The sequence below is a fragment of the Homarus americanus genome, unplaced genomic scaffold (genome assembly GCF_018991925.1).
Source record: "Homarus americanus isolate GMGI-L3 unplaced genomic scaffold, GMGI_Hamer_2.0 scaffold29020, whole genome shotgun sequence".
In the NCBI taxonomy this organism is placed as follows: domain Eukaryota; kingdom Metazoa; phylum Arthropoda; class Malacostraca; order Decapoda; family Nephropidae; genus Homarus; species Homarus americanus.
Genome location: NW_024724569.1, coordinates 192,094 through 197,844, shown reverse-complemented (window position 1 = coordinate 197,844; position 5,751 = coordinate 192,094). Strand labels below are relative to the sequence as shown.

Below are 5,751 nucleotides of genomic sequence, written 5' to 3'. Positions count from 1 at the left end.
AAAATAATCAATAACATGTAATAATTCAGTGTATTCACTCCCGGTAAACACTGCTCCTTACACTGTCACTATGTTGAAATGAACTGTAGTTTGAGCTGATCCCCATCTAAGTTATTATATGTCTTATTTGTGTCACTTATGTAACTTGTATATTATTTGTAATTCGTAACCCATTACCCAAATATGTAACTGTAAATTTTCAGCCTTCTGGCTGCCAAGCTCTTTCAATAAACCGTTAATTTGCTGCTATTAGATCTACCACAGACAAACATAATAATATAAGCCTCATGAGACGGAACATAATACTTGGGTGTCTGAGTGTCTATCATCCTGCCAATTATTATGGAACACTAAACCTGTTGAGTCTGTTCCAGTTTCACTTTTAACCCCCTTGAGTACGATGACGCAACCCGGAGAAAGAGAGAGAGAGAGAGAGAGAGAGAGAGAGAGAGAGAGAGAGAGAGAGAGAGCTAGCTTGCCATAGTGCTAGCTCTAATATAAGAAAATCTTCCTTTATAAATCACCTACAAGGAGTGATTTACGTCTTTCAAACTCTCTACTATCGAATTGGCTGTCACGTGTGGCCCATGGTTATCTAACACTAAGGCTCCCCTGCCCCCCATCGTGCCCCCCACCGTGCCCAGAGGTGACGCAAACGCCTCTTAGAAGGTGGAGGGTCAGTAAAAGTGCCGCACTGGGATGCCACAAAACCTGAGGGTCAAGTCCATGTGCAGATAAGACGGTGTAAGAGTGTGGTGATGTAAACGCTTGGTGTGGTGATGTGCCTCTGTGGTGGGGGGTGGTGTGGAGGAGGTGGGGGGATGATGGAAAGGGTGGAGGAGAGAGGTGGAAGGAGGGGTGGGTGGAAACAGGAGGATTGGAGGAAGGAGGGAAGAGGTGGAAGAAGGAGGAGTGAAGGAAGGGGGGGATGAATGGGGTAGGGGGTGGACGTAGGAGAGGTCAAGGCAGGGGGCAGGGAGGGAGGGGGGGCCAGGGAGGCAGGGGTGAGGTAGGGTCACCAGCCCCCAACTAGGGACAGGATCACAAAGCCAGCGACCTTTCACTATGTGGTCCAAGGGCTGAGGGGCGTTGGCACTACCCTAGAAATACTACACAAATATTTAATGTCACCACCTGAGGTAATGTCTCACACATTTACCATCACACTCATTAACAGCAGCCAGGTAACTACTGAAGGGGCCTCATGTATTTACCCTGAGGTCAAGAGGAGAGGGACCCGGTCTCTAACATTATTAACAAAATTCTTAATACTGCTTCTAGAATATCGCTTAATAACGTCACATGTTTAAATTATTCCCCTTTCATCATTTTACATCAAAATTTCTTCACCTGGATAAATAATAATAAATAATGGTAAATAAACCTCACCTTTATGAACTGATTCGTCATGGCTCAATAGTGAGTTCCTCCTTGTACGGGTAAACAGACTCTAGGAGTATTGCAATAGGTCTTCCTCACACGAGCTTCTGTACCTGACTGTCAACACGGCTCCTGGGAAGGGGGGGGAACTGGGATGGGGAAGGGCTGGTGACAACTCGGAATGGTTCCTAACTATTGAATTGATGAAAATGGGCTTGTTTAACCCTTCAACTCTCACTCCTCTGTGTGTATGTGTGTGTGTGTCAATTTTCGATCCCTAACTTAACCAAACCTAACTTACCCCAGCCAAACCAAACCTACCCACACACAAGCACCTCTCACATTGACCTGACCTGAATATGACATCCATCCACCACGAAGGGAAAGGGGGGGGGGGGCGGGGGTGTGTCGCTGTAGCTAAAAATATAAACTCAACACTGAATAAAATATACCGTAATTAACCTTATCTTTTACCTTACTATTCTTACACCAACAAGGGAGTCGTTTAGTTAATGTTATTGTTTGTGTCGTGTGCGTGAGGCGTAATGGAGGCGAAACACGCAAATGTCAATACTGAATTCATAACACGGAGACTATTTTGGGCCGAAGTAAACAATATCGTGAAGGTAATTGGTGTGTGAGTCATGAAGGGAGAGTAGGAGTAGGGAGGAGTGAGTGGTGGGAAGGATGGGAGGGAGGGAAGGAGGGTGGTGGAGTGAAGGGAAGGATGGGAAAGGATTGTTGGGAGGGGGATTGAGTGGAGGGAAAGGAAGGGAAGGGAGGGAAGGGAGGGAAGGGGACTGAGTAAGGATAAGGGAGGGAAACGTTTCGAAGGAGGGGAGGATCGAGTAAGGCGATAGGATAGGGTGGATTCCTACTTTATTTCCCTCTTCCTTAATCCTTCTCCTCCCCCTCTTTCTCCTTCTCCTCTCCCCACCTACACTCTCCTTCCTTATCTTCACTTGTCTTATCTTCTACTCTTTCTTCATCCTCCAACTCTCCTCTTCCCCTACCCTCCCACCTCTTCCTCCTTCTCCCCTTCCTTCACCCTCCTCTTACCCTATTCCTCATTTGCATGCATCACCTCCCTGCGCCCCCCCCCCTCCCCCCTCACAGGTGCGTGCGTCTTTCACCGGGAAGGAGCCCCTCATATTACCTGCCATTACTTCACTATCATCACCTGTCTCACCTGGTCTCCTGTAGCATCAAGTACCTGTCTCACCTGGTCTCCTGTAGCATCAAGTACCTGTCTCACCTGGTCTCCTGTAGCATCAAGTACCTGTCTCACCTGGTCTCCTGTAGCATCAAGTACCTGTCTCACCTGGTCTCCTGTAGCATCAAGTACCTGTCTCACCTGGTCTGAGCTCTAGAAACTCCGTGTGTAGTCAGGACAACTCTCTCTCTCTCTCTAGGTCCTAGGACAACCCGAGATCCTACCTCTTATAAACACTAGGAAAAGACAAACAGGACAAAGGAGAGGAAAAAAGAGTATCACCAAGACAACCACAAACTCAACCATGACAACCAAGACATTAACCACGATGTTGCAGTGAAAATGAAGGACAACAGAGGACAATAAACAGAGACGTGAGGAAAAGAAATAAACGGTGAGTTAACGAATGAAAAAGGAGTGTGTGTGTGTGTGTGTGTGTGTGTGTGTCCCCAGAGTGTCATGTGTCTTGTGCCAATGACTCCAAAGGTGTCATAACCTCATTGTGTCATTTCTCTCTGCGTCATGTGTCAATTCTTGCTTTAAATGCTATAACTGCTCTAAATACCACAGGTGTTATAGGTGCCACAGGTGTTATAGGTGCCACAGGTGTCATAAGTGCCAACAGTGCCACAACTTACATGTACTGTACAGTCACTCCTCTGGGTACTTCTGGGGGGGTGGGGGAGTGCCTATCAGGAGTGGCATCTAGAGGTGTGTGTGTGTGTGTGTGTCAGAGATTGTTATCAGTAGAGTGTAATTAACGTGTAATTATCTCCTACTGCCGTTATTATCACAGTAATTTATTGCCACCTCGAGGATAGAGAGTTCCGGTTACGTGTCTGTGTGTCTGTCGGTCTCTCCCACACACACACACAGTCTAATGATCAAACGTAATCTCTCATCTTCCATTTACACACAACTTTAGCCTCTACCGCCCCTAACAAGAGGTTTGATTTTGCCTTGAACTTTCCACTGTTGATAAGGCCTTCCAGATAGGGTCATGGATTACGTCATTTGTTTACCTATTGGCAACTCGATCAGCTGACCCGAGTTTGTTATTGTTGTTGTCTTGCTGTATCTATTTATTTTTTATTTTTAGGCACCTGATTCACCTACTGGGCACCTGATTCACCTGTTGGGCACCTGATTCACCTGCTGGGTACCTGATTCACCTGCTGGGTACCTGAGATTCCTGATGGGTTCCAACGTCAGCCGCTGCACCAAGAGGAGAGGAAGTAACTGTGCTCTCCCTACTGATGCCTCAGGTGAGAGAGAGAGAGAGAGAGAGAGAGAGAGAGAGAGAGAGAGAGAGGACAAACTTTTATTGTCTTGTTTGTGATTCTCATTTGTTATTTTATATCTTCTTATTCTATTTTTATCCTATCTCTTTGTATCTCCCTATCTATCTTTTTATCTCTATCTCTCTCTCTCTTTCTCTTTCTACCCCTATTTTGTCTATTTTCACTTATTTTATGCTATGTCTCCTTTCGTATCTTTATTAATACTTCTCCACCATTTACGTCCCTATTTCCCCTTTCCTCCTTCAACGCCTCAATCTTCCTTCATCACATCTACAGCTGCTCCTCCTCCTTCAGTACTAACCCTGTGTGTGTGTCGCTGCAGGTCGTCGTGTGCTGAGGACGCCTAGTATGTGGTCCAATATGACGCTCACCCTCACCACCTCAGGCCCTAAGCGTACATCTGATGTCCGCAGCCGCTGTGCCTCCCTCACCAACTTCTCCACTAGGCTACGGGGCGTCTGATTGGTCCATTGATGTTTGGACGTCACACCGAAACTTTGGCGACGGGGTGTGTGATTGGTCTGTTAATGCCATGATGTCAAGCCTCACCAGACTACGGGATGTCCGATTGGTCCATTGGTGTTTTAACGTCACTTCTCGCCTGGAACATAGAAAACGGGAATCCAATCAAAGTAATAGTGACAGCTGGTGCCTGTGTTTAGCTGTTTTAAGGCTAATGAACTTCTGTAACTGTACATTATGAACACAGGATGTCATAATAACCGATAAAACTCTTAATATTTAGGGGCAGAATGTTTTTTATCACATAGAGGTGATTCCCTCTCATGGTCGAGGTCACTAGGGGATCTTTAGCTGCGTGACATCATTTTAACGTCATAGCCGTTTCCCGCCTCTCATTGGTCGTGGAGTTGTGTATATATTGTGGGTTTAAGTGAATATAACTGATAACTATGAAATGATACACAGACATTGATAAACAGACCCATTGAAGGAAGAGATGGAGAGGAAAACACAGAGACGGGTGAAGAGAGACTGAGAGAAAACACCTGAGAGACGCTAATTTGGCCCGAAGGAACACCAACTCACCTGATCTTGAGTTTCTAATGACGAAACAAATCCACTTCAGCAGGTTGGTGGACGGAACGAGAGGAAGACTTAGTGCAGAGAATGATAACAGGAGGAAGAGATGAGTTGCAGACGACACCTCGGCTTGGGGTCTTGAATGATAAGAGTCACACGCTGAGGAACTGAAGAAGGGAGGAGGGGAGATGGCTGAAGAAGGCGAGGAAGATAATAATGAACTGTAACTATACAACTAACTGGAGGAAGAAGTGGAAGCTACCGGAAGTGACAGTCATGACGAACTACAGTAATGGCGAGTGATATTACAGTCATGACGAGTTACAGTCATGGCGAGTGATATTAAACCGAAAAAAAAATTAAAAGATGGCGCTGTATTAATACCTTGAACCTCGGGGAGTGGGAGTGGAGTGGGGAATGGGAGTGGGAGTGGGGAGTAACCTGTTATCTCTTCCTGTGGATTTAAATGATCAATAAATATATCTAGTTTCAATTTCCTGGCGTGTGATTGGTCCTTGTTTTACCAGACTGATTCTTGGCATCTGATTGGTCCATTAAGGCTCTAACGTCATGAGCTGATTTGGGTAAGTGGTAAGATAAATAAAAATCATAGCCAAGAAAATAAAGAGAGCGAAGGTAAGAAAAAAGTATTAAGAAAAAAAATAGCCGATGAAATAAAAAAAAAAGCAAAAAATAAAAAATATCGATTTGAAAAAAAAATTTATATACAAAATAAAATATAGTGAAAAATATAGAAACATTGATGATAATGATATAGAAATAGTGACGATAGACCTAACTTTTAATTAACTTGTA

The 5,751-nt window shown here is 44.9% G+C and overlaps 1 long non-coding RNA gene across 1 annotated transcript; it reads left to right on the top strand.

Annotated features, from left to right (window-relative positions):
* Positions 1-2,383: 2,383 nt before the first annotated feature.
* On the top strand, positions 2,384-5,380 carry LOC121864423. The gene is made up of 3 exons (XR_006088583.1): positions 2,384-2,987; positions 3,693-3,858; positions 4,217-5,380. It is a non-coding gene; the product is annotated as an uncharacterized LOC121864423 (long non-coding RNA).
* Positions 5,381-5,751: the final 371 nt, after the last annotated feature.